The sequence below is a fragment of the Dipodomys ordii genome, unplaced genomic scaffold (assembly GCF_000151885.1).
Source record: "Dipodomys ordii isolate 6190 unplaced genomic scaffold, Dord_2.0 Scaffold157, whole genome shotgun sequence".
NCBI classification, from domain to species: domain Eukaryota; kingdom Metazoa; phylum Chordata; class Mammalia; order Rodentia; family Heteromyidae; genus Dipodomys; species Dipodomys ordii.
In genome coordinates, this window is record NW_012267373.1 from 920,753 (window position 1) to 943,783 (window position 23,031).

At 37.6% G+C, this 23,031-nt stretch overlaps 1 protein-coding gene across 1 annotated transcript in view; it reads right to left on the reverse strand.

Annotated features, from left to right (window-relative positions):
• The window catches only part of Slc35f1 (solute carrier family 35, member F1), a 141,470-nt gene that overhangs the window by 64,084 nt on the left and 54,355 nt on the right, over nucleotides 1-23,031 (reverse strand). The window lies entirely within an intron of this gene.

Sequence of the window (23,031 nt, forward strand, 5' to 3'; positions counted from 1 at the left end):
CTTATTTTCATGTGTATTTCAAGCTGAAATAAAATTTCATTTCTCAAGATAAGGCAACCTTGATAACAAAAGTTCTTTGTAGCAAATGAGGGCCTCACAGATAATGTGGAATATAGCAACACTGAGTGAATATAGAGTATTCATTCCTGCCCCACAGATTATCCTTAAATGTTTAAAACAAGCAATATTTATTATCTCACAGTCTTTGTGAGTCAAGAATGAGAGCATAGTTTAACAGTATTTCAAGCTCAAGGTTTTCTTTTTTTTTTCCTTGTGGTTCTTTTTAATGTACTTAAAGTGTACTACGTGAGATTCTTTTTTTTTTATTGTGAAAATACCATACAGAGGGGTTAAAATTATACGAGCAAGGTAATGAGTACATTTCTTATCAAGCATTGTTGCCTCCTCCTTTGTTTCCCCTTCCCATTCCTTCCCATCTTCCCCCTCTCCCCCCCCCAGCCCCCATGCCAAAGTTGTAAAGTTCGTTTTTCGACATAACATCTTGTACATCTCATTGTTGCAATGGGTCAGTCTATATCCCTATTTAAACGATTTGTTTTTTCCCTTCCCCTCCCCAATTTATACCAACATCAAATACAGTGAAAACAGGGGTTAAACCATGAGGGAGGGACATACAAAGCAACAAAGAAATCATCTTATAAATATGTTAGAAACAATAACCAGAAAGAAACACCACTTGAGTCCTTATCTTGGGGTTTCCAGTAAAGCTGCCAGTCAGGGATGCAGTCTAATCTGAAGGACTGACTGGGAGAAGGACCTGTCTCTAAGCTAATTAACAGGTCTAAGGGGAGGCCTTGGTCCCTTACCACAAGTGCCTTTTCACAATGCTGTCTCAAATATGACAATGAGTTTACCTGTGGGGTGGGGGGAGAATGAGAGAGAAACTACAGGTGGAAGATTATGTGTTTTAATATCCTAATCTCAACAGACTAGCTATCCTAGTCTGTTCAGCAGAAAATAGCCAATAAGTCCATGACACTCATAAAGGAGAGCACACACACAAAGCCATCTTGGAAACTGCCAACCCAGTGAAATAGTCTATTAGTACCATTCTGCTCATCTCCAAGAGCCTCACCTACCACCTGTCTCTGAGCCACTCCAGGAAGTCTGGATTCTGATTCCTGCCTTTGACCTTGCAGTCATTTCAATCTTATGAAGACTTGGGAGTGTAAAGCTTTCTGGCTACACAGAATGCCCACACAAGTTGTAGATAATTGCAACAATGAACAGTGTGTACTTGACCTTTCAAAACTCAACTTAGGGCTCTAACTAGTTTTTGGTGCCACACTTCTCACAGCCTATACTCTCAATGTGTTCAATGTCTTTCTATCCCAATGAACTGTACATTTCATCTTACTAACTCCTACTCATTTTTCAAAGTTCATTCTCCTTTTTTCCTTAATCTTATGTGTCTTCAGTTTTGTATTCTATATGATCATGACTCATTCTCAGATATGTATCCCTAGCACCTACCGTAAGGCATGTGGTGAAAGCTGGTTAAGCATTGTGAGGTGACTGAATTAAAGAATTGAGAAGAGTACAGAGTGCTATCTATCTGTACAGAGCCAGCTCTGTAATCCGAGTTGCTCTTCTCATGGTTTTGCACTTCAATCCATGGCTGGTAGATATGATTCCCAATGTCATTTCTTTATAGCCATTTCATTTAGTCAGTGCCCTTGAATAGCACTTCTGTCTCTACTACTTATTTACACACTGGATAAGTCAACATACACATCAGTATGTATCTTGTAAGCCAATTTTCAATGTGGATATTTATATTATCTGGGAGCTTAAAAAATCCCGATATATGGGAAATTTAATTAGAAATTCTAATTGGTATTGTCTAGGGGCTGGGCATTGGGCTGATAATCAAATCTAGGACTTACAGATGATTGATACCCAAAGGGAGATATGAACCAGGAATTTCTAGAGATATAAGAATTGCCTAGGCTACTATGTAATAAAGACTCTTAAAACCAAAGAAATGATCTGATATTTGGCCTCAAATATGTTTTCTCTTATCAATGGGCCTATCCATGTGCTGCTCTCTCTGCTTATACTACTGTTGCTCTAGTCTCTAAATGAAGGGTCAGCTTGCAAAGTTCTACCAAGAAGACGTCCATGATATCCATACCACTCTATAGTGGGTTCCTTTTCCCTCCTGCATGCATGTTTAATACCCTGCACTCATCCCACATGGAGAACATCTCTTCCTGTCTTATAATTATCTTTTTTTTAGCCATTAGATTATCAACAATTTGAAGACAGTGGCATTGTTTTGGTTCTCATTTTATCACTAAGACTCAGTGGTACATGATAAATATAGTTAATAAATAAAATAGAAGGCATAAATGAACTTCATGAGCAGTGATCTCAGCAACACTAAGTAACATTGAAACTTAAAATATCTCTCCTAAATATTGATGTTCCAGCTAAGGAAATTGCTTTCTTGTGAAAATGTTAAACAACAAGCCAGGCACAGGTGTTTTACACCTGTACTTCTATCTACTTGGAAGACTTAACAGTGTTGGGATTGATGTTAAAGGCTAACTGGGAAGAAAAGCCGTGAGACTTCTTCTCAATTAAGAGCAGGATGCAGTGGTATTCACCTTATATTTTAGCTACTAGGAAACCTAACAGAGGGGAATTGTGCCTGAGCAGCAAGAAAGACCCAAACTCAAAAATTAGTGAGCCAAAAGGACTGGAGACATGGCTCAGTGGTAAGAAGGCCTGCATACTAAGTGTAATGCTCTGAGTGCTGATCCCCCAAAATGTAGATAACATTTCATTTGATAGAATTAATTTTACAAATATTCTACATATAACATATTACATAGGACACAAAATGGTTAGTAATATATTAATCCTCCAACCTGTAATTCTAAAGTCCTGGTTCATGGTTCCAGTTAGTTTACACAATGAACAAATTACCAAATCCAGAGCACACCAACCATGCCTCAACCCTGTCTTAATACACAACATTGAACATAATAGGTTATGGTGATGCAGCTTGTTTCATTAATAAGCAACATATCTAAAATTTAATTCATTGCTTAGATTTGAAAGATTTGTTACTAATTTGCTATAAAACTCTGCAAAGCAAAACATCCTAAATTAATGCTTCCATATTGTTTCATTCTAAGTGACTGTAACATACAATGTACTTGCTTAGCAGAATTATTCAGGAAAAAAGAAGTGCTTCTTTTTTTTTGCCTGACCAAAATTTCAACCCTTAAATGGACTGCTTGGGAATCTACCTGACTCCTATTAACATTTATGCACAGTAGGCCATTAAAATTCTTTTTAGAATAATTAATACACATTCGTAGGATCTCTGTGCTAAAGCCCTATCCAAACCACATGAAATCAGACCATCCATAAGAAACACTAATACAATACATTAACGATGACATGTTACTATTTTTTTTTTATCCGATCGTGAGGCCTGAACTCTGGGTCTGGGCGCTGTCCCTCAGCTCTTCAGCTCAAGGCTAGCGCTCTACCACTTGAGCCACAGCACCACTTCCGGCTTTTTCCTTTTTTGCTTATGTGGTGCTGAGGAATCGAACCCAGGGCCTCAGGCATGCAAGGCAAGCGCTCTACCACTGAGCCACCTTTCCAGCCCCACATGTTAATATTTTGAAATTCCCTTCACCTTTAAAAAAATTAACTAGGAAAAAATAATAAAATCATAAATGGAAATTTTAGAACTATGGCTTGCTATTTAAATGCATTCTATTTATTATTATTTTTATTATCTGTGTGATTTAATAAAAATGAGATATCAGAGAATAAAGTAATAAAGTAATCATGTATCCTTGCCTTGATTTAATAAGCATGAACATTTCATAATGTTTGTTGCAGATCTTTGTTCTGAGAAAGAAAATATTATAGATGAAATTGAAGTCAATCTGCCAGAGACAGATGCTATTTCAGACCTTCCTTCCTCACATCACCTTTCCTCCTGCCAATTTGTTTAGTGTGGGACAACTCATTTCATCTTTTCCTGGTTTTGGTTGGTGATTTATGACCTTGGTTCTTGAGCCTTTAGATTGAAGCTGTAATGACACCACCCGCTTTTCTGGGTCTTCAGCTTGCAGATCACAGACAGTGGGTCACAACTTCTATAATTACATGAATTTATCCTCATAATAATAAGTCTTCCTACCTACCTATCTAACTACCTACCTACCTACCTATCTACCTACCTACCTACCCACCTACCTACCTATCTACCAATCTACCTACCTTCCTGCCTGCCTGCCTGCCTACTGGCTCTGTCTCTCCTCATAGTGCTGACTTTTACAATCCATGCCCAGGGCCTCACTATATAACATATTAATATATATATATGTGTGTATATACATATACATATATATCAATCTTTTTCACCACATGTGAAAGAGATTGCATGGCAGAAGCTCAGGAAAATGAGACCTATTTATTCAGCAGGACTTAGGCCACATATCCATCTCTGTCTGTTATCTTGATGAGTTACCCTAGATCTCATTTGAGCCAGCGTGTGACATTTATCCAGAATAGAGACAGGCAAAGGCCAATGCTTTTGGCATCTCTTCTCTGAACCAGACCTGACCTTGATCCTCTACAAGTGCAGGATCCAAGTGCAGGCCTTGGGAACATGTGTCTTTCCCCTAAGGCCCCGGACTACAGCTGGACATGAAGTTTCCTGGGACCCTGGCTCTGTCAGTCCTGTTCAGGGTGAGAGCTTCTGCAGAGAAAAGTTCCTCTTAACACATTTGCTGCACATGATGAGCAAGAGGTAAGTAGAAACCTATGAAGAAGGGTGAAAAGACAGCCAGGAGGTTACCTGCTTTCACTTTACCACCCCACCAACATCCCTCTTACTAAAACTCCTAACTCATCATTCAAAGTCCAGTGTAAGTGCTGTCCTCATGGGAAGCCACCTCAAGTTCTCTGCCATTCTTTACTGGCCTCTTTCAGTACTGATACTTTTCAGTATCCTACACTTGTCCAGTAGAGTGACTGAGAAGCTTAGTTACTCTATGTAAGATTGTTACTAAAGAAAGACAGCTCAACATGACCTTTAAAATTGGCTCAATCATGTGTATGTTTCCAAAAAATGCCTAATATGAATCTGGAAAAAAATATCTAAAGGCAACTAGAAATGAGTCATAATCACAAAAAGTTCTCATAACTTGTGCTGAATATGACAGAAAAAAATGTTTGCAAGGTACCATTGCAAACAGGACAAAATTCTTCCTTATTCTTATAATACTTCAATTCCTTTCCATTATTCTTTTTTCTATATAACCAATCTGTATAATACACTTATTTTCACACACAGTTTTAATAATATAGGACAAAATTAGGACTATGTTAAGGGGAATTATATTTAAGAACTTCTTTTTGGTGATTATTGTCATGCCTTTTCATTTAATCTTACCAAAGTATACAAAATACTTTTAGCATATAAAGTCTCCTCTTTGGACAGGAGGTGTGGCTGAAGTGAATGTGATTACTAGTGTCAGCTGTGAATGAAAAAGCTAATTGAGAGTGCAAGACCGAATTCAAACCCTTGTGCAGGCAATAAAAGAAAAAAACAAGTCTTTTCTTAGTGACCTGTTCCTAATTCTTAGAAGTCATTAAAATCCATATTTTACCCAGTTGTTTAACTGTACATATATGTACATACATATAATTCAGTGTAGTACATCTGTACTCCATACTCTTCCAAAGTATCAGAAGTATTCTGAGGTTCTGAAATGCCTTTGGAGAGAAACACACTTACTAACACTTTCTTATTTATATTAGTGTGAAAGATTCTTTTAAGTTAATATGAAAGTTAGTAGTAAGTTTTCCCTGATATTACTGTCATAAGGTCAGTTAAAAAGATAAAGAAACAATGGTTTGGAATGTCTAAAATTCTATACACAAAAACAACATGTCAACTCCTCAACTCTGTTGATCAATACAAATGTATTACAGGTTGTTCTCTTATTGACTATATCACATGAAATCTAAAAATCCCAGTACGGGAATCCTGTCCAGAGGTTAATACCAGGTATATAGTCAGAGAATTCATTCTATCTTCTTGGAAAACATACCCTATCAAGGAAAAAGCTTGTTTGCATAGCTAAATGCTGTCACCATCAATAACTGAAAGAGGAACTCTCCAATGTTATATCTTAAGCAGATGGTTACAAAACAGAAATGAACTCTTCCCTCTCATCTTGTAGTTTTAATAGATGTATTTTTATCATAAAATATACCTAACTATATCCATTAAACCTGAGCATTTCCTTATACCCTAAACTCCTGTCTGGCTTATATCTATGGTTAGGCAAATCCCTATTAGGGAAAGTTTAATGTTACTTCATCTTTTAGTTACCTGTATTTATACGTTCTTGCTGTGAAAAGTTGTCCCAAGAGCCCTTTCCATCTGATGTGAACAGTAAGTTTGTATGACTGGGCCTTTTCCTGAGAGTGCCAAGTTGCCTGGCTTCAGAAAACAGTCTTCTTGAGAAGACAGAAGGAATGGTGCCCCGTGGAGTCATTTGAGCACCATGACAGGCAGGCCTGCCCTTTGGCAGTGTAACAGGAGCCACTGAGTTTTCCCACAGGCTCTTCCAGGCATTTAGTATCAGTTTTTTTTCACATACACACTGGTGCCATTTTGTGGACCTGCTTCTTTGGGTCTTTGTAAGCAAAAATAATAAGATCCTTGTAAATTGCTTAATATAGGTCCTAGAAAGTAGTTCTTGTTATTAGTATCTTGGTTTTGTCTTAGCGGTGCTTTTCCTCCTCGTAGCAAAACTCCTAGCTGTATGGGTAGCTATATAATAAAGAATTTTTGACTTTGCTCCCAAATAGTCTGTCCTTTCTCCTTGGATATTGCTATGATTGTGGTTTGAAGCAGGTCATTCTAGGATGGCCAGCAATGTGATTAAGAGTGAGGACTATGGGCTCAGCCTAGATGCCTCACATATAGCGCCTGAGATCAGCCATATGGGCAATCATGCTCACATCATGGAGCCCCACAAAAACTCTGAGATGAGAACTTTGGTGAGTTTGTCTGGTTGGCAATATTCTATACATATTGACCTACTCAAGAGCTGGGTAGGTAATGCATCCTGATTCCCTGGAGGGGATGTCATGGAAGCTCTGTGGTTAATGTATCTTCTGGACTTTGCTCTACACATATCTCTCCCAGGCTGGCCTTAAATCAATCTGCTGGTACAATAGACTTTATTCAATAGCCTTATTGAATTTCATGGTCCTTGAAAGATCTTCCTGCACCCCCAAATTGCAAACTATATCAGAAGGGAAGGGAAGCTTGTGGGACTGTGTTCCAAGTTTTTTTTTTAATTGTTGTTATTCAAATAAACTCTCTAAGCTGGTGTGAAAGAGGGTAGTTTGGGAAGTCTGCCTCTAAACCATTGCAATAACTTTTCCTCAAATGCAAGTAGAATTTTTCTATCTTGCTTTAGATTTTGAGTGTGTACCAAGTAGATCTCAACAATAGAAGGCCCCAGAATCTTCCAGGCCTGGATTCAAAATAAAACAACACACGCACACACACACAGAGAAATACACAATGTGTGTTGCTATTTACCATGTAAAGTATCAGAATTCTGTGATTTATGCTTAAACTCTGTCATGGTAAGACACAGCCTTCAACAGGAGATGCTGCTCAGTGGCTCAAAATGGCGGGGGGTGAGTGGGGATGTACCCTTGGATTTGAAATTATTCAAAGCAATCATAATAAAACTATAAGCTAATATAAATCTTTCTATTTTCCTGGAGCAGGCCTGCTGAGAGGAAAATGTATTTGTCCTTTTTAATGACAAGGCTATTTTCCTTTTCTTCATCCCATTTTGTGAAAAGTGACCCTGTTTGCCTTCTGGAACTATCCTGTAATTGGCTCTGATGCCTTTCGACATTAGGCAGATGAATCTGTCAGTTTTGTGAATTTTTGTTTTAAACCAAGAGCTATGTAGCAGCTAATGACACACGATGTAAGGGGAAGAGGCCAACGTGGACTTGCCTCTGGACACCTGCCACTTGCGGAGTATATTCAAAAGACAACCTGACAGAAGGTGCCAGCCTGAGCTCTTGAGGGCTGACCTTGAGCTCTGACATGAGAGCATCTGTCATGGCGGACACATAGGTTAGACCCAACATGGGAAATTAACAGGATGGAACGTCAACGGGCCAGATGCCTGGGAAAGCAGAAAGCTGGCTGGCCTGCATTCTCCACCACCCTCCCATCTCCCATCTCAAATGCCAAGTAGAGAGCCACCAAGGCCTTTTCTGTTAACTGTCATTTATTCTGCACTGAACACCATTTGTCAGGTCCAGGCCAGTGGCACTATGCATTCATTCTCTCTTTTAAATGACACCTTAAACTCCAAGTTAAAAGCAAGGAGCTGCAGAGACAAGCAAATGAACTGACGGCTGCTTAACTATGTCACCTTGAGAAAGTGTACTCACTTTTAAAATGAGGTAAATACCACTCACTTGAAAACAGTACTATAAGGATTAATTGGAAAAAAATCTGTATAAAGTGTCTGGCTTCCAGTAAACACAAGGCAAATGATAGCTTTGTTATTAATAGCCCTGGGAGATAGATATTTTTTCAGATCATGAAATTGGATTAAGCATAAACTAAGTAATTTTTCCAAGGTCTTTTCTGATTTTTAAAGTATTCATACTTAAAAACACTGCTTTGTCCTTACATTGTACATTTAATAAAACAAAGAAGTAATATGTCTTTTCCTGAAATTAAATTTAGAAGGGACATTTTGTATGCAATGGAAAAATACTATATAATACTTCTAGAATATATGTATGTATGTATATTTCCTTCTGAAAATATTTAAGAATGTATTTATATGATTAAAAAATTTCCATTTTATCTGGAAAGACTTGGAAAAAATTCCACTTAGTGAAGTAAGCCAGACCCAAAGAAACACGTTGTATGTTTTCACTCATCTGTAGTAATTAGAATGTGTCTATAAATCTACAAGTAATTGGGTGCAAATACTTCAACCTGTAATCCTAGCTGCTCAGGAGGCAAGGATCTGATGATTATGGTTCAAAGCCAGCCCAAGGAGGAAAGTCAGTGAGATTCTTATCTCCAATTAACAACCAGTAAGCCAGAAGTGGAATTGTAGTTCAAAGTGGTAGAGTGCTGGCCTTGTGCTCAAAAGCTCAAGGACAGTGCCTACGCCATGAGTTCAAGCCTCATGACCAACGAACAAAATCTACAAGTAAACACAATGGATGGTAAAAGACAAAAAAATTATACTTGGATATGACAGGATTCTAAACATTCACACAGTGAACTAAAGCAGGATATTCTTGGGAGAGGATCACAAAGGCTCAATAGCTATGTGCATATGATCATATAAAATGATGCTTATTGAAATGAACTCCAAGAAATGGAAACAAGAGGGGTTTTTTGTTATTTTGCTCTTTGTTGTTGTTTTCTCCTTTGTCTCTGTTTTTTATTTCTGTACATTTGATCTTCTATGTAGTTGATCTGTTTGGGGGAAGGTAAGGAGGAGCACAGAAATTGTGGGACAAAGGGTGAACAAACACATCAGTGACACACACTAGACACTAAATTGAAAATGAATGACAGTGCACAACTTGTGGGGAAGGGGAGTCAGGAAGGAAAAACTGGGAGAAAATGAGGGAAGAGGTGACACTGTTTGAAAAGAAGTGTACTTAATACCTGCCATATAACTGTAATCCCTCTGTTCATCACCTTTCTAATATAAAATAATTAACTAGTTAATTAATTAATTTCCCATTTTATCACCCTCTGGGCAATAAGTACCATAATCACCAAGATTAGCATCCTAGAATACACTTTTTTTTTTTTTTGTCGGTCGTGGGGCTTGAACTCTGGGCCTGGGTGCTGTCCCTCAGCTCTTCAGCTCAAGGCCAGTGCTCTACCACTTGAGCTACAGCGCCACTTCCGGTTTTCTGGTAGTTTATTGGAGATAGGAGTCTCACGGTCTCTACTGCCCGGGCTGGCTTTGAACCGCAATCCTCAGATCTCAGCCTCCTGAGTAGCTAGGATTACAGGCGTGAGCCACCAGCGCCCGGCCTAGAATACACTTTCTACTGAAATGGAAAAATGGCAAGTTACAGATTTGGATGGGAAAATGTGATATACAAGTCAAGCCTGAGACATCTTGTCACACAGAAAGGAAATGAAGCTCTCAAAGAGAACAGGGTTGTAGCAAAAGACTTGGGAGCTGACCTGAAGAATCTTTCAGAAGAGTCTTTCAGGTACAGATAACTGAAATAGGTGGGAGTTTAAAATATGATTAAATGAGTTCCCAACGAGTTTAAAAACAGCAGCAACTACAACCATCACCATGTGACAATAATTAAAGAACACACCACTGGAAGATGTAAGTCAACCTGCTATTTTGAAAAATTGCAAACAAAGGAAAAATATTGATTCTCCTCCCAACAGCCCAGAGATTCTATGGAAATTCTACCACTAGGTATAGACAGGATTGCCTAGTGGAAATAAATAAGAAATGAAAGAATTAGAATATCATCATTTCATAACACATAATAAATAAATGGGTAGAAGCCTTGAAGGTTGGACTACTAGAATTACAAGAAAAGAAACAGCCAAGTATTGTTTCATGTGTTCCCTGACAGAGGAACAAACCACTACATTAGCATGTACATTGAAAGTATTCCTAAATGTTTACCAAATATCTGTTTTAACTACCCATTTAGGAAACAGAATGATCACTAGGAAGATTCACTTAGCAAAAATCCAGGTTGTGTGATATAATATAATCTGGCTACTTAAGGTTTGTTCTGTTGGTTGACAGCAACTAAGAGTAGAATTGTAAAATCTCAGGCCCACTCAGACTTACTGATTCAGAATATACATTGAATCAAATTTCCATTATTTGAATGGTGATTACCAAGAATGAGAGAGCTCTGTGTGCATTACTTTTGAATAATAACTGGTTCTATTGACCAAATAGTGACTTCTTCACCCCCAAAATTGAAATAGAAATAAAAGAAACCTAAAGACTGAAAGAACTTAGGAAAATATTAACCACTTGCAATGTACAAACATTAGTTACATCCCAACCCTCAAATCTGCATGTATGTATGTGTAATACACACAATCATTTATATGTATGTATGCATATGAGATAATTGAAAATAGGACAGTTGTAACTCATATTTACATTTTAAACATAATCATGGTGTCACTGTTATGTCATTTCTAAGTTCTTATCTTTTAGAAACATATCTTACAATAGTTATGCATAAGATGATATACCACGTTAGACTGGATTAAAAAAAAACAAAAGTGGAGTAAATGTCTAGATTAAGGTTTAGCTAAGACTAAGCAGTTGTTGACATTAATTGAAGCTGGTATGTTGTCAAATAGGTATTCATTTTACATTTCTGTCTACTTTCCTATGTGCTGGTAATTTTTCGCAGTAGAAAAGTTATATTCCAGGGGCTGGGAAGGTGGCTCAGTGGTAGAGCACTTGCCTTGCATGCCTGAGGCCCTGGGATCAATTTCTCAGCAACACATAAGCAAAAAGAAAAAAGCCGGAAGTGGCGCTGTGGCTCAAGTGGTAGAGTGCTAGCCTTGAGCTGAAGAGCTGAGGGACAGCGCCCAGGCCCAGAGTTTAGGCCCCATGATCGGACCCCCCCCCCAAAAAAAGAAGTTACATTCCATTGTGAAAAGAAACTTGGCCAACTGTGTAGCATTGATTGGAACATAGGATTATCAACAGGTACAATGGGCCTGAATGGCCTCCTTCCTCTTTCCTGTGGCCTTACATTGTAGGTACTTTTATGCTCTTTGGCAGCTACAGAATGTGAACATTTGAATTATATTACATCCATGCCCTCACTTGAATCTTGGAGGTCAGGAGGAATACTTGAAAACTCTTCTGGCAGAGGTTTTGACAAGTTCTTAATAGCTAAGAGCCTCTTGTTCATTTCCCCATGTTCCATTTTTGTGAAGGTACTTTGCCCTTGTACTAATGGCCAAGGAGTTTCCTGTTCTTCTTGCTTCAATTATAGGAAAAAGCTTGTGTATATATGGACCACAGAAGTCCTTAGAGGGAATCTTGTGTTGGTGTAGGGCAGTGTCTGAGCCAACTCTTGAAGCCTCCCTCATAGGGCTGCAAATGGAGACAACCCTCTCTCTGAGATTGGCTCTATTCTACTCTCTTCAATAAGGAAGATATTATAAGGGTTGAGGTCACTGAACAAGCTACTTCTTCACCCAATAATAAGGTATGGCATGATTTGAATAAGGATTACCAAAAATAAGAAAGAAAAAAGATGACAAATAATAAGCTAATATCCCTTAGAGAAACCTCCCGCATCACATACATCAAACACATTAGGAGGCACAATACCACAGACCACCGTACAGTGAGGTTCCTGGTATTATTAGAAGACTTGTTCACACAGACACAGGCCTCCAACAAGGCATTTGAAAAAAAGAAGCCAAACAAGTCAAACCAGTGACCCAGATGTCTATATGATTACATAAATGTTGATTTGCTTCCTGACCACATCAGATTGTTACCAGCTCCATCTAGTCTGGTTCTTAAACTTGAGTGTGCATTATGATCATTTGGGAAGCTTTCAAAAACTGCTGATTTCTGACACTACCTCACCTAGTACATCAAGAATTTGTAGCATGTAAAAGGCCTCTCAGAGATCATGATGCTGCTTATTTTTTTATTACATTTTGGCAATTTTTTATTTAAAATAATAAATAAAAGTTGGGCCTGTTTCTCTCTGAGGCATTTTCCCTGAGGCTTGGTACCTGTTAGATGGCAACTAGAAGCAAATGATAGAACAGCTTTTGGTATAAGAATAAGACAGAACCTATAGATGTAACAAGAGCGTGTCAGCCCTAAGTACACTCTGAGGAGCCTTCCTCTAAGCCCTCTCTTCTCAGGAAACTTCCCCAGTCTGACCCACATTAATGTGTTCCTGACTTTGTATATTTATTATGGATTGTTCTATTAATTTGGGAACATAGTCATATACTATCTTGTATTTTTAAAATGTTGCACACATTATTAGTATCTTGAATAGTAATGACCTTAAGGAAAGTCTATTTTATAATCTTTTCTTATGCTCTTTTGAACATTGGCTTAACAAATATTTACTGACCAGTAAATACATAAATAAAAACATAAATATATAAATTCTATAAATAGACCCTAAGGTCTCTATTGTTATTACTTTCTGTCCTATTTACAAATTATAATCTAGAGACCTTTTAACTTCCCCCAACTTTTACTCATTGATCTAGTTTGTGTTTCCATAGCACTCACTGACTAAGCATGCAAATATTGCCTACGTCTGGCAAAATTTAGTGATCAATGTTGAAAACTCATTCTAATGTATGCCTTCCACAAAGTTCATTTGACAATGCAATAAGTTTTTAAGTTTTTATTGTGAAAATAATGTACAGAGAGGTTACAATCACATGAGTAAGGTAATGAGTACATTTCTTGTCAAGCATTATTGCCTCCTCCTTTGATTTTCCCCTATCATCCCTTCCCTCCCATCTACAACTACACTCCCCCCTTCCCCCTCCCACCTGTGCCTCCCCCACCCCCCACATCCCCACCCCCGCCGAAATTGTACAGTTTTTTTTTTAATTGTGAATACTGTACAGAGGAGTTACAATTACATGGGCAAGGTAACCAGTACATTTCTTATCAAGCATTGTCTCCTCTCTGTTTCCCCTTCCCATCCCTTCCCATACTGCCCCCTCCCCCCTCTCGATCCTCCCTCCACTCCCCACCAAAGTTGTTAAGTTCGTTTTTGACATAAGGACTTGTACATCTCATTGCTGCAATGGGTCCACCTGTATCCCTATTTAAACGATTTGTTTTTTCCCTTCCCTTCCACAAATTATACCAACATCAAATACAGTGAAAACAGGGGTTATATGTGGGGGAGAGACATACAAAACTAAACAAAAAAATCATGTGATACCTTATAAATACGTTAGAAACAATAGCAAAAAAGAAAAAAAAACCACTTGTGTCCTTATCTTGGTGTTTATTTCGATTAACATCATCTTATCTGACCTTTTCTGCTTGACTCAGATATATACAGTTATTGCAAATAAAGGAAACCATAGGACCTATGTTTCTTTGAGCCTGGCTTACTTCACTTAATAGAATTTTTTCCAAGTCTTTCCATTTCCTAACAAATGGGGCAATGTCATTCTTTTTGATGGAGGCATAGAATTCCATTTTGTATATATACCACATTTTCTTGATCCATTCATCTACTGAGGGGCATCTGGGTTGGTTCTATATCTTAGCTATGGTAAATAATACTGCGATGAACATAGTTGTGCTGGTAGCTTTAGTATGGTCTTGTTTGTGCTCATTTGGGTAAATGCCCAAAAGTGGGATTGCTGGGTTATAGGGAACTCTATGTGGAGTCTTGAACCTCCATACTACTTTCCAAAGTGGATGAACAAGTTTACACTCCCACCAACAATGCAGTAGGGTTCCCTTCGGTTTACATCCCTTCCAGCATCTGTTGTTATTAGAGTTCTTGATTATAGCCATTCTAACTGGGGTGAGCTGGTATCTCAATGTTGTTTTGATTTGCATTTCTTTTATGGCTAGAGAGGTTGAGCATTTCTTCACGTGTCTATTGGCCATTCTTATTTCCTTTTCAGAGAAATTTCTCTCTAAGTCTTTAGCCTACTTATTTATTGGGCAGTTGTTTTTTTGAGGATTTGTTGTTTGGGGATTTAATTTTTTTGAGTTCTAGGTATATTTTAGATATGGGACACTTATCTGTTGTATGGATAGTGAAGATCTTCTCCCAATCTGTGGGCTTTTCTATTGATCTTGTCCTTTGTTATGCAGAAGCTCTGCAGCTTCATGCAATCCATTTGTCCAACCTTTCTTTGGTTGGTTGTGTTTCTGGGTCTCTATTAAGAAAATCTGGGCCTGTGCCAAGGAGACGTAGGGTTTCTCCTATTCCATCCTGTAATGTTTTCAGGTTGTCTGCTTTGACTCCGAGGTCTTTATCCATTTGGAGTTGATTCTGGTGCAGGATCTAGCTTTAAATATAAGATCATGTCATCTGCAAAGAGGGAGAGTTTTACTTCATCTTTCCCTATTTGAATCCCTTTTATGTTTGCATCTTGTCTTATTGCTGTAGCTAGGCATTCTAATACTAAATTGGAGAGAGTGGATATCCTTGTCTCGTTCCTGAGTTTTGAGAAAATGGTTTAAGTTTTTCACCATTAAGTATAATGCTGGCTATAGGTTTGTCACACACAGCCTTTATTGCATTGAGGAATGTTCCAGGGATTCCTAATTTTTCCAGAGCCTTGATCATAAAGGGGTGTTGGATCTTGTCAAATGCCTTTTCTGCATCTATTGAGATAACCATATTAATGCAATATTTTTTAATCCCACAAATAAAACCATTCTTTGTTCATCCTACTTATCTTTCTTGTTAAATGGTTCTTTTCTCAGATATGTTCACATTGGCAGAAGGTAAACCTCTGAGAACAGAAGATTCAGTGATTGTAAATGTCACCTCTTTTGGAGTCATGGCAGTTAGCTGGTAATATAATAATATTGAAGTTTTGTTGGGCCACACCCTTCCACCTATCCAGTTAAAAGATGAGGCTAGTTTGGGGATCACTCATGTGGGGTAAACCACTAGGGAATAAAATTAAACAAAATGTGTTCCAGAAATCACTGCTTATACAACAGATCTCAAGATGATGGCCCATTGTCTATAGATTTCTTCAGACAAGTGAGAAACAGTGAAAGTTTAAAGGTCAATAGATGGAAAACTAGGTTTCCCATTAGTAGTTAACATAAAGAAAGAAATACAAGGCTAAAATTAAGATTCTTAGTGTGCATCTGGAAGACAATTCAAGCCATTCTCAGAGCAATTCCATCAGGCACTTAGGTTGTCTTCATGTCTTACATCTTGGATCGAATTCAAAGATCATATTTGGAATAGCTACACACCCACTGCCACCAAATCCAGTCTATTTTTCAAAATCCAACTTTAACTAAAAAGAGTGTTCTTTTGTAAAGGGTATGGCTGGAGACTGAAGGGTGCTTGAAGGTTGTGGACATTCAATAGCTGAGAAATGAAGCTGTGACCATTGTTAATTCATCCAAAAAAAAAATGTGTCCACGAACAGGTATGGCATCATCAAGTGATATTCACAGTGCTCCTTCTCCCTTGTTTGGGTGCACTGTGCCTATAAATGCCATTCATGCTCCTCCTCCTCTGTGTATCTATTTTCTGAGGAGGCATCACATTGTTTTTTATTAAAAAAAAGATTTGAGGAATTTCCCTCCCTGGCCAAACTCTGTACTGTGATGGCACACTTGGTGTGATTCTCTAGCCTAGGATTGTTCACTGGAACACTAAAACTGGTTTCTATGCAAGAGCTTGGTTAGCCTCCAGCTTCTCCTCCACCATTTTCCTCCGGTCCTCCACATAAAGCTTCCCTATGACCCAGAAATCCCACTTTGGGGCATTTATACGAATGAGCACAAAAGAGACCATACTAAAGGTACCAGTACAACTATGTTTATTGCAGCATTATTTACCATAGCTAAGATATGGAACCAACCCAGATGCCCCTCAGTAGATGAATGGATCAAGAAAATGTGGTATATATACACAATAGAATTCTATGCCTCCATCAAAAAGAATGACATTGCTCCATTTGTTAGGAAATGGAAAGACTTGGAAAAAATTCTATTAAGTGAAGTAAGCCAGGCTCAAAGAAACATAGGTCCCATGGTTTCCCTTATTTGTAATAACTAGTATATGTCTGGGACAAGCAGAAAAGGTCAGATAAGATGATGTTAATTATGCAAAATGAACCCTGAGATAAGGACACAAGTGGTTTTTTCTTTTTTGCTATTGTTTCTAATGTATTTATAAGGTACCATGTGATTTTTTGTTTAGTTTTGTATGTCTCTCCCCCACAGTATAACCCGTTTTCACTGTATTTGATGTTGGTATAATTTATGGAGGGGAAGGGAAAAAACAAATCGTTTAAATAGGGATAGAGGTGGACCCATTGCAACAATGAGATGTACAAGACGCTATGTCAAAAATGAACTTTACAATTTAGGTGGGGGAGGGGCGGGAGGAGGGGGCAGGGGCGGGGAGACAGCGGGGGGTGTGGGGAGTGTAGTGGAGATAGGAGGGAAGGGATGGTAGGGGAAAAACAAAGGAGGAGGAGGCAACAATGCTTGATAAGAAATATGCTCATTACCTTGCTCATGTGATTGTAACCCCTCTGTACAGTATTTTCACAATAAAAACTTATTAAAAAAAGATTTGAAAACCATCAATGATCTTGTATAATTGAACTAAAATCCCAAGAATTGCAGAATACTTCAGAATCCAGACAGGGCCATCTGTCTAGTCTGTGGACCTGCATTTTGCACTCTGCCATCTGTCCTACAAGTTCTAAGCAGGGTAGGGAAAAGTCCATTTCTCTCTTGATATTTCTGGGATGCTGTGGCAAGTAAACAGATAAATAAGTAATGATTCCAGAAAGTTACATTTCCTGGAGAGGAAATTACTAAACTGACCTTGCCATGTGCCATTAGTGTTTAAATTAGGGCTTGTTGTGATGCCACGGTGGTATTTTTAAACCTGAGGTCAGGAGAAAAAAACCTGAAGGGCACCACCATAGTAAAATGGTACTTGAGTCAATAATATTTTTCATAATTATTCTTTTTTCTGTACGCAATAGAGTATGTATAACATAGACATTATCATTTTCAGCATTGCAAGTCTACATTTTAGTGGTATTGAATATGCACTCATGTTGTTGTATAGCCATCCTGTACTATTGCTCTCCAGAACTTTTCCATCAGCTCGTCCTAAACCTCTGTAAATTAAACTCCTTGTCTCTCCTTCTCTAGCCATTGCAAGTAGAACCAGAGTTCTACGGTATGTTTTTATGAATTTAATGTTTCCAGGGACCTCATATAAGTAGAAGTATGCACTGTACATTTGTGACTGGCCTATTTCATTTATCAAATGTTCAAGGTCTATCCATAAGGTAGCATGTAGTAGAATTTTATTACTTTTAAAGCTGAGTAATATTCTGAGGTATGTGCGTATTACATATTGTTTATATGCTCATCCACTGATAGACACTTAAGTTGTTTCTATCGATGGGTATTATGGATCATATTGCTATGCACACTGACATACAAGTATCTGTTCAACAAACACCCTACTTCCAATTTCAGTTTCATATTAAGAAGTGGAAGTTAAGGTGACACTCTTATAAAGCTACAGAGAACTTTTTTCCCCCCATGTGATTGCCTTCTCTTTGTAGCCATGCTTATCAGCTCTTTCAAATCACTGAATTCTTGGGTCATTGCCTGTTCATTTAACCTGAATCACTTTGGAATGAAACTCAAGTCTATGAGCAAAGAAGTAGGTATGAGACTGAGACTTGAACATTATTATGTTCACAAAATAATGAGAAGTTTGGGTAGCTGATATTTTTGGAAGTTCTATAAGATATTTGTATGTAAATATAAAATGAATACTTTTACTTTCTAATGAGCCTTAAAAATTATGATTAATTAAAGTGCTATTTTATATTTAGGATTTTGAGGTCTTCAAATAAAGACAATAAGAATATAATTCCTATGTAATAGGTATATTTCAGACAGTTACTGAAGATAATCAATTCTTATGATATGAGCTTTCTTGTAAATAAATTAGCATAGAAGCCTCTGGTACAACTAGTTTCAATCATTTCCTGACTGTTCCTAGATGTAGGATTTTGGGGGAGGAAGAAGTAAAGTAACTTATCTTCTTTGCCTCCTATATAATATTTTCATCATATAAATAATTTAAAAAGAACTCAAAAGATGATGATGATCTAAAATTTAAGACATGAACACCAAATACTCAAAATTTTAAGTTTCCTGGAATGAATAATGCTCATACACCTATGAAAAAGCTATGCTAAAACACACTTCAAAATCTTTCATTACTTTTCAAGTGCAATTTACTGTTAAGAGACAACTGAATTCCTTTGATGGTGAGCGATGGAGCATTCAGAGCACATTGAGAACACATCATGTTCATACTTCTAAGACAATGAAATGATGCCTCTGTCCATGGTAGCTGTGTAAGTATACTGGACATTAGATTAGCACCTGAAATCTTGCATCTCCTTCCACTAACAGAGTCATTCAATACAACCTGGAAAGAGAAAAATCCCTGCTTCAAATAAAAAACAATAAAACCCCAGACTATTCTACATGAACAAAAATTTAACTGCATCATACACAAATTGGGTATATTAGGATGGTAAGATCAAAATGACTTACCCTTTTGTTCATAATATGTCCATTTTTGCTGGAGATGCTTGTTAGCATCATTCTCATTGTGACAGGAATTCACATTAAAACACTTAAGGGTTCCTCTACCTTTATGGCCCACTATTGTCTAGGAGTCTGTGTTGCCTAGCAACATGACCATCTTGTCTATGTCAGAAAATAACCATACATATATATATATGTAAAATATATATAATAGCACTTCTTTCTTTTGTTTTAGAAAACTTTCAAAAACACCCTTAGTTTCATATGAATTTTAACTTGACTCAATTGTTTTTAAGGTAGGAAACCAGAAGGTGGAAATTCACATGCAGCTTTCATCCATCTTCCATAATACCTTGCAGTCTGGCAAGGAACAGAACATGTCTGAATGCCAAGGAGCACTGTGGCTTGACGGTTTCATCCTAATTCAAAGTCTACTCTTTTTTTTTAATTGTCAAGGTGATGTATAGAGGGGGTTCAGTTACGTAAGTAAGGTAGTGAGTATATTTCTTGTCAACTTTATTACCCCTTTCCTCAATTTTCTCCTACTTTCCCACCCTACAATCTCCTCCCCTGCAAGTTGTACAGATCGAGTCCAACATACTGTCTTGTGTATATCGCTGTTGCATTGGTTCCCCCAGTCCTTTGTCTCACCATTCTGTTGTTCCCTTTCCCTTCCCTAATTCAGATAAACGTATTTACAATACCAGGGTACCAAAAATCAAATACAGTAACAGAGGATATACCATAGGGGGAAGAACCTACAAAAGAAACAAAAAATCACACAGAACATTAAAAAACAACAACAACAAAGAAACACCTTTTATGTCCATGTCTTTGAATTCATTTCACATAGCATCATTTTATATGGTCATATGTACATAGCTTTTGACCTTTTCTGCTCATCTGCTAAGATTAACCTAGATGTATACTAATTATTGTGACTAAGGGAGACCATGGGATCTATATTTCTTTGGGTCTGGCTTACTTCACTTAATACAACTTTTTCCAAGTCCTTTCTATTTCCTTACAAATGGGCCAGTGTCATCAGTGTTATTCTTTCTGATGGAAGCATAGAATTCTAGTGTGTGTGTGTGTGTGTGTGTGTGTAAAACATTTTCTTGATCCATTCATCTACTGAGGGGCATCTGGGTTGGTTCTCTATCTTAGCTATGGTAAATAATGCTGCGATAAACATAGTTGTGCTGGTAGCCTTAGTGTGGTCTTGTTTGTGATCACTTGGGCAAATGTCCAGAAGTGGGATTGCTGGGTCATAGGTAAGCTCTATGTGGAGTCTTTTGAGGAACCTCCACACTGCTTTCCATAGTGGTTGAACAAATTTACACTCTCATCAACAGTGAAACAGGGTTCCCTTTTGGCCACATCCCCTCCAGCATCTGTTGTTATTAAAGTCCACTGGAATTCTCTCTTGCCTAGTGATACTTGGGAGAAAGTCCCTGGAGAAAGGTCATAGGATGCAGACTGCTGGCAAAGTTACCTAGGCGGTGTCTGTCAATTATCAATCACTTTTAAAAGAGGTGAGAGAAAAGGGACCAAAAATTAAAAACAAAAGTTACACATTCATACAAGGGACTATGTCAGTGACTCTATGCTTCCTTTCCACTTCTGTCTTTCCTGTCCCCTACCCCCATCCCCAACAGGCTACCCATTTTGGTCTCTTGAATGAATGTTTTTCATTTTGAACCCACTTTCTTAGGGAGGAAAGCAAGGAAGCACATAAAAGCAAGTCAAAAAGTAATTGTTTGTGCTGCTTGAGAGAATAAATCCAGCAAAATGGGTACTGACCCATCCTTTGAGGATGGAGCTTTGAAAGCCCCTAGCCTCCCCTTCTGCTGCAGTTGGTAAGCTATGCCTACTAGGGGCTCAAATTATTAGAGGATCTGGATTGAACTATTCAAGCAAGGATCTCAATCAACATGGATTTACTGGATTTAATCAGGAAGACTCTGGTCTTCCTGAGAAGTCTTCAACTTCAATCAGTAGTCTTCAACTTCCTCTAGTTTCACAAACAGCCACATTAGTTCCCTTTTGTTTTATGAAAGATTTTGCCTATGAAGAAAGGAGGCTGGGATTCTGCTCCTTCTTCCAAGACTAGTCAATCTTTCTCGTGGTCAGAGCTTGTGAACCTGTCATATTTTACAGACAGCATTCAGCATTTCATTCTTCAAATTTCCTCCCCACTGCAGGCATCCGTAATCCTTGCATGCCCTCAGTTATATCAGCCATTGCTCTTTTTTTTTTAACTGGAATTTTTTTATTGTGAAAATACTGTACAGAGGGGTTACAATTACATGGGCAAGGTAATGAGTACATTTCTTATCAAACATTGTTGCCTCCTCCTTTGTTTCCCCTTCCCATCCCTTCCCATCTCTCCCCCACCCCACGTGCCCCGCCCCCCCGGTCAAAGTTGTAAAGTTCGTTTTTTGCTCTTGTGCCAACTACACTGCAGACGCTCCATAACACAGAAGAATTTCCTGGTGGATACCCAGCCCATGTTTGATGACCTCCAAACTGGTCATGTAGCTAATATGTTCCTCTGAATTAGTTTCTGTGAATGCTTGACTTACTCTTTTATGTAACAGGGAAAATATTCTCCAGGTGAAAAATCTTTGTCCCCATATATACTTTATTTTAGATAATGGACATGTTGACAAAAGTATTAGTTATAAGCAAAAAAAATCACTGTATATATATATATATATATATATATATATATCACTTTTAAAAATAGAATAATTCCTCTGAAGGCACTGATTATATCCGAATCCAATCTTTTGTAACTGGTGATTGTTCTGTTCTATTTTCATGAAGTGAAGCCTACCTACATGTGATTTCACGACAACGATTATAGTTCCCCAATATAAACCAACTGAAAGTATTTCCACAGTGAAATATGACAGAACCTTCATATACTTTTTCCAACACTTTAAATTCTAAAGTTACACAATCCTTGTGGGCAAGACTATGTCTCATGTATCTTTGTTCTTTCTTATTATATCAAACATACGTATCTATATCTTATAACAGAGCATGCAGTGATACATAGTTTTGAAGAATAAATGGAAAAGGTAAGAATTTTGTGTCAGTGGTAAATGGAAAATATTTTTAGTTTAAAAAACCAAAATTAACAGAGACACGATTGGCTATGCCGATTTTTAAAATTCCCTTCAAAATCATTTTGAAGAACAAAGTAAAATAAAAATAATAAAACATTCCATATAAAGGTGAAATCTGTACTTTCCTTCAGATCCTGTATTATTTTTTTCCTACTCTCAGAAGCAATGCTAAGGAATTTATGAAATGCCTTACAAGCCACTTTTGTTTATACACATTTATGTACATATATGGATATGTATGCATATCCAAGTGTTACATGAATTCACAAGAGTTTTATAAAATTTATAATACTGGTATTATACTTGTTATCCTGTGTGTCATTCTGCAACTTGCTTTTTATTCATTCAAGTAAGTTACTCACATTTTATACAAATAAATCTGGTTCATTTTTTAAAAATATGCAGAACAACATACTATATTTTATTTATATAGTCTTCCCATTCCTGGACTCATGGGTTATTTCCATTTCTGCTATCATAAACAATACAGAAAG